General features: G+C 42.1%; 1 protein-coding gene across 1 annotated transcript in view; it reads right to left on the bottom strand.

The window, feature by feature from the left end:
• Positions 1 to 6,009, bottom strand: part of EFCAB6 (EF-hand calcium binding domain 6) — a 303,634-nt gene that overhangs the window by 171,548 nt on the left and 126,077 nt on the right. The window lies entirely within an intron of this gene.

Genomic DNA, 6,009 nt, shown 5'->3' on the forward strand with positions numbered 1-6,009 from the left:
AAAAAAAAAAAAAAAAAAAAAAAAAAAAAAGACCAGTGAAGAGACCCTGGATCACTGCTGAGACCTCAGCAGGGTGGGAAGCTGGGGACCAGCACCTGGCACATGGGCAGCATGTTGTTGCACATGTTGTAGCATGTTGTAACTAAGGGCACAAAGCTCCAGTTTTGAAACCATGAGGATATCAACCTTCATAACACCTCTCCTTTGTATTGACAGTGGCTGTGACCACGTGTGTTATCAGACCCCTCTTTCCCTTCATCCCCTGAACTCAGAGCCCATCAGTCTTTGTGTGTGCTCTTGAAGGCCACGATCATCCACTCTGGAGATCAAAACCAACTTCAATATCAACTCTGATCAGCAAGGGAGACAGTCAGAATCTCATAACAAAATTCTATTTGTTGGCCTCCCTTTGTTCAGTGTTTAAGTAGACAGTTTTACATTTCCCACTAAAGGATGAGTGATAGGGCATCAGTTTACCTACAGACCCGTTGTCACACTTGCTGGGGGGTTTTGTTGCTGCATCGATACAGATTTCTTATCTTTTTCCAGTTGTGCAAAAACATAGAAATACACACCTACCACTACTTTTCAGAAACATATATATATATATATACACACTCTGGCTTCCTGTGTCTGAGTTCTTTATGTGACTTGTTGGAGCCTAGTTTTTCTCAGACCACTAGCACTGGCATGAACGGATACTTTTCACAGCAGTTTTTAATCCACCGATCACACTGGCATTGGGACGGGACAGTTCTTTGTGTGGGGGACTCACTATAGCATGTTAATCAGCATCTCTGGCCTCTACCCACTAGATTTCAGTAGCACCTCCACCCTCTGTTGTGACAACCAAAAATGTCTCATGACATTGCCAAATGTCTTCTGTGGGGCAAGATAGTCCCCAGTTGAGAAACAGTTTTAGAGTAAAGAAAATTTTAACTTTAATTCTGACAGCCCTAGACAAGGTGCCATCAGACAAGAAAATGACAAAGAAACAGAAGTCACTTCAGTTAAGAAATGAACTCATAGAGTTGTATCCCAGAAGCAGGGAGAACGGGCTCTGAATGCCTGGAACTCTGTTAACCAGGACAGTGCATTCACAGATGCCTGAGATGGAGATAGGACCCAGTGAAACGGGAATTAATTCTTTCGAGGTCATTATTTGAGGAGGTCAGTTATTGTGGCAGGCAGAATAATGGCCTCGAAGTGTCCACATCCCAATCCTTGGAGTCTGTGTATGTGGCAAAAGGGACTTTGTAGATGTGATTGAGGGTGGGCCTCAAGATGGAGAGAGTAGCCTGGGTTAGCCAGGTGGGCTCAATCTAATCGCATGAGTTCTTGGAATTGGAGAACTTTTCCCAGCTGTAGACAGAAGAAGATGTGACAGCAGATGAAGGGCCAAAGAGATGTGACACTGTTGGTTTTGAAGATGGGGGAAGGAGCCATGCACCAATCAATGTTGCAGCCTCTAGAAGCTGGACAGACGAGAAGCAGACTTGCCCCAGAAGGAACCAAGCCCTGCTAACTCCTCGATTTTAGCCCCGTGAGACCATATGGGGCTGCTAAGTTACCAGCTGTGAAGATCATAAATTTGTGTTGTCTTAAGCCACTAGGCTTGTGGGCTTTTTAAAGGCAGCAATGGAAACTAGTACAGATGAAGATTTAGCAAGAAAAAGCAATTGAAAAACTGTTCAAAAACAAATTTCCAAAGTTAATATGGTCCCATGAGTCAGGACCCAATAATTTAGAGTTACAAGACACCAGCAGGAACAACCCGCTGTGAGCATAGGTTTGGGATACAGAAAGGCCAGAGCGCAAATCCCTGCTCTGTCACTCCCCAATGATGTGACCTAGACAAGTTGCTTTCTATTCTAATGTTCTACTCTTCCCAGCTGTAAAATGAGAATAATAACATTTACTGGGAGGGTCGTTATAAGGATTAGAGCTAATAGATTAAAAAGCCTGTACCACAGGCTGGAGAACCAGCAAGTGTTCAACCACACACCCTGACCTGCTGTGCATGTTACTTTCGCACTAAGCATCATCCATACTATATAACAGCATGACAAAAAGTAGTTTTGTCTGAGATCCTTAGACAACAGATACAAGATACCAAAGTGGGCATGAGACAGACTGCCCTGTTTCAATTGCTAAAACTCAGGGGCCGAGAGAGAACTGGTTAGACAAACTTAACACTTTTTACCTACTTCTAGAGTATTAAAAAGTCCAGAAAATAGAGGCTAAGAGAGAGGATCTGGGGAGAAAATCTTTTGGTATGCTGTGAATCCCAACCTCAGCACACAAGGAAGCCTGAAGGATGTCGACCCCTCACCTGAAGCCTTGTGAAAGGAACTGGTTCTACTCAGGAGCTTGATACATAACCCTGCAATTGGGGGTATGAGGTATCAGTGCCTCACTCCCACATAGAGATCTCACAGGTGAGGGATGGGCTGGATGGTTGTTGAAAAGAAAAATGGGGGTGGAGGGCTGTGGGTTGGCTTGCTCTACCGGAGTCATCAGGAAAACAATTCCTGAGGGTTTCATGCAGATCAGATGTGGGCCACGTGAGAGAGAGAGCATGTGCACACACAAACACACACGTGTGCATCTCTGCTCCTGCCCAAGGTGGCCCCCTGGAGGAAGGAACAGATCTTAAATGAGGTTTCCCTTCTTTATTCTCAGACTCCCATGCTGTGAAGGGAATAAGCACTCAGCTGGAATAGAGACGCATTTGCCTCCATCGAATGTGAAATCCAAAACCAACAAGGCCCTCATGGAAGTAAACACCTTCAGTCACTTGTTAGACCCCAAGAATGCGGCTTTAAGCTCATGGCAGTGCCAGTCAAAAGAACTTTCTCAGTCTTTTCTTTCCTTCCTCTGGGTATTTCAATTGCTGGAGGAGTCAGAAATTGAGTTTGCAAAATGAGGAATCAAGGGAAGTGCAAAGTGGGGAGAGGAGGAAGCAGCCATGGCGCCCCTTCATTCCCTCCTGGGGGAGGGAACACAATTCACATTTAAATCAAGCCTACAGCTTTGACTGTTAGGTGACACAGGCCATTGCTGTACTAAACCAAGGCTCCTCATCCGATCTAAGGCAAACCTGAAAAATCAAGGTCTGCTCATGTCTTTATCCGGGGCAAAAGAACTATTCCAATTGAGCAAATTTAAAGATACAGTGGCGGGCCGGCCCGGTGGCGCACTGCTATAGTGCGCCGCTTGGGAAGCACGGTGGCGCTCCCGCCGAGGGTTCGGATCCCACATACAGACCGGCCGCTCACTGGCTGAGCGAGGCGCGGGAGCGACGCCGAGGGTTGCGATCCGTTGCCGGTCACGAAAAAAGACAAAAAGGAAAAATAATAATAATAAAATAAAGATACAGTGGGAAAAAACTTAAGTCCATGTGTCTTGCCAGTTCAACTTCGGTTACGTATGCGTCTATCCAGCCAGCTATCCATCGGTTCAAGCATCCACATTATAGTATCAAGCTACCGTCTTCTTTCACCTGCATTATTGCAACAATCCCCTAGTGGTCTCCTGTATCTACTCTTGCCTTCCTCCAATATATTTCCACCAGCCTGATCTTATGAAATGCAAATCTGATCAGACTACTCTCCTGCTTAAAATCTTTCCTCCCCATTACTCATAGGATAAAAGCTAAACTCCTCCTGTAACTTACAAGCCTGCATAGCTCGGCCCAGCTCCCATCTCCAGCCTCGTCCCATAGCCTGCTCCCCTTGCTCTCCTAGCTCCAGCAACACGGCTCAGATCTTCAAAAGGTCCATGCTGTTCCCTGCCCCAGACCCCTTACACTTCTTCCCTCCTTTACCAGCAGCCACATTCCCCCATCAGTACCTACTTCCCATACTTGACATGCTTAATTCTACTCCTCTTTTAAATCTCAACTGAATCATTACTTCCTCGAGGAAGCCTTCCCTGATTTCCATAACCAGAGCTACAACAGTACTTGAAAAAGTCTGTGGAAAAATAGAATTAAAAGAGAATATGAATCTTTCTATGAACTTTTTGAAGACCCTTATATTTATTTCCCCTATTGTAGCACTATGGCTCCTTCCTTTATGCATTTATCATCCTTTCAGTATTATTATTATTATTATTATTATTATTATTGTAGCACTTTCACTATGATTATGATTCTAGCAGCTAAAACTTGATAAATGGTTATTATTTCTATTTCTGCTACTAGCATGTGTACATGGGCACAAGAAAGAGAGACAGAGACTGATTAATTGATTTTGTTAGGCACACATGGTAACATCTGAACAAGTTGACTGTGACCTTGGTTTGATGTAAAACTATTCACACACACACGAAAAGTTTTCACCTTTCTTACTCAGCCTTTCTTCTCCAAACTTTGTGCACTATTTTTATATGGTTTGTCAAATTATATATTCTCATCTTAAATTTCAGCAAGCTGAATATTAATTTTCTATAATGGAAATATTATGGCTACTATTAAAAGCAGAATCAGCTTCAACATATTATGTTTATTAAAATTGCCTGTTTTTAAAGAAAAAAAAAATATATATATATATATTTTTTCTTTTTGTCTTTTTTTGTGTCCAGCAACGGATCGCAACCCTCAGTGTCGCGCCTGTACCGGACCGGGACCGGCAACGGGATCGCAACCCTCGGTGTTGCGCTCGCACCTCGCTCAGCCAGTGACCGGCCGGTCTGTACGTGGGATCTGAACCCTTGGCGGGAGCGCCGCCGCACTCCCAAGCGGCGCACTGTAGCAGTGCACCACCGGGCCGGCCCTTAAAGAAAAATATTAAATAAGATCTTCATTTGGTACCATATACTAAAATAGATTCAATATGTATTAAAATGTTAAATGTAAAAACTGTTACTACTAAAAAAGAAAAAAACTAAAAGAAAATCTGGGTATATACAAGGGTACTTCAAAAAGTTCATGGAAAAATGAAAAGATAATATGCATCTTCCCATGAACTTTATAAAGTACCTTCAGACATATCTGATACTGGAATATGAATGAGTTTTTAAGCAAAACTTGAGAAGAAATCTCAAACACCAATTTAATTACATCAAAATGCAAAATTTCTGTATACCACAAATACTAATAAAATTTAAAAGCAAAACAAGAGACTAACAAAATTATCTATTATAAATATGCACAATAAATTGTTAATATTCTTAACACATAAAGTATTTTATTAAAATAAAAACAGTAAATTAAAATAAAACACAAATTAAAATAAAAACGCTAAAACTTGATTTCTTCTAGCAGTGGTGAAGTGAGATTCTACTGAATTGACCCTCCTGCAGATAAACACAATAAACTCTGGGCATAATACCAAAAGCAGCTACCTGAAAGCACTGTGAACAGTGCAGGCAAAGTCTGGTGGCAAATCATGCTGAGAAGAGTGGAGTTGCAGGGAGTATTTTCACTGCTTTTAGCCTAGGGGTAGGCACTGCAGCATGAGGGACAGCAGGAGCACTGGTTTGAAAAAAAAAAGTAGCTTTTACATCCTGGAACACTAGAATAACTACCACAGGCAAACCATGGCCACTAGACAGAAAGGAAATGCTGAAAGAGAAAGAGCTGGGGAGGAATCTCCAAATTCTATCTCGCCACATTTCTGACGAGCTCCTGAACCTCACATTCTCAGAATATACTCAAAATAGCTTAGCTAAACAAAAACAATCTGAGCTAAGATCAGAGCTGTCACCCAAAAAAACACCGTGCAATTTGAATCCAACCCAGATAATCACCTACTAAAAGAAAAGAAAAAAACATTCAGTGCAGGAAAAAAAAAAACCAAATTTAGAGTCTCTACAATTCAACATTCCAAATGTCCAGGATACATTCCAAATTTACAGGACATAAGAACAACCAGGAAAATGGAACACATACTAAGGAGAAAAGAAAATCAACTGAGATAACACAAATATTGATGTTAACACACAAGGATTTTATTTTTTTTGTCTTTTTTGTCTTTTTCCGTGTCCGGCAACGGATCGCAACCCTCA

This window comes from Galeopterus variegatus, unplaced genomic scaffold (genome assembly GCF_000696425.1).
Source record: "Galeopterus variegatus unplaced genomic scaffold, G_variegatus-3.0.2 Scaffold1567, whole genome shotgun sequence".
Taxonomy (NCBI): Eukaryota; Metazoa; Chordata; class Mammalia; order Dermoptera; family Cynocephalidae; genus Galeopterus; species Galeopterus variegatus.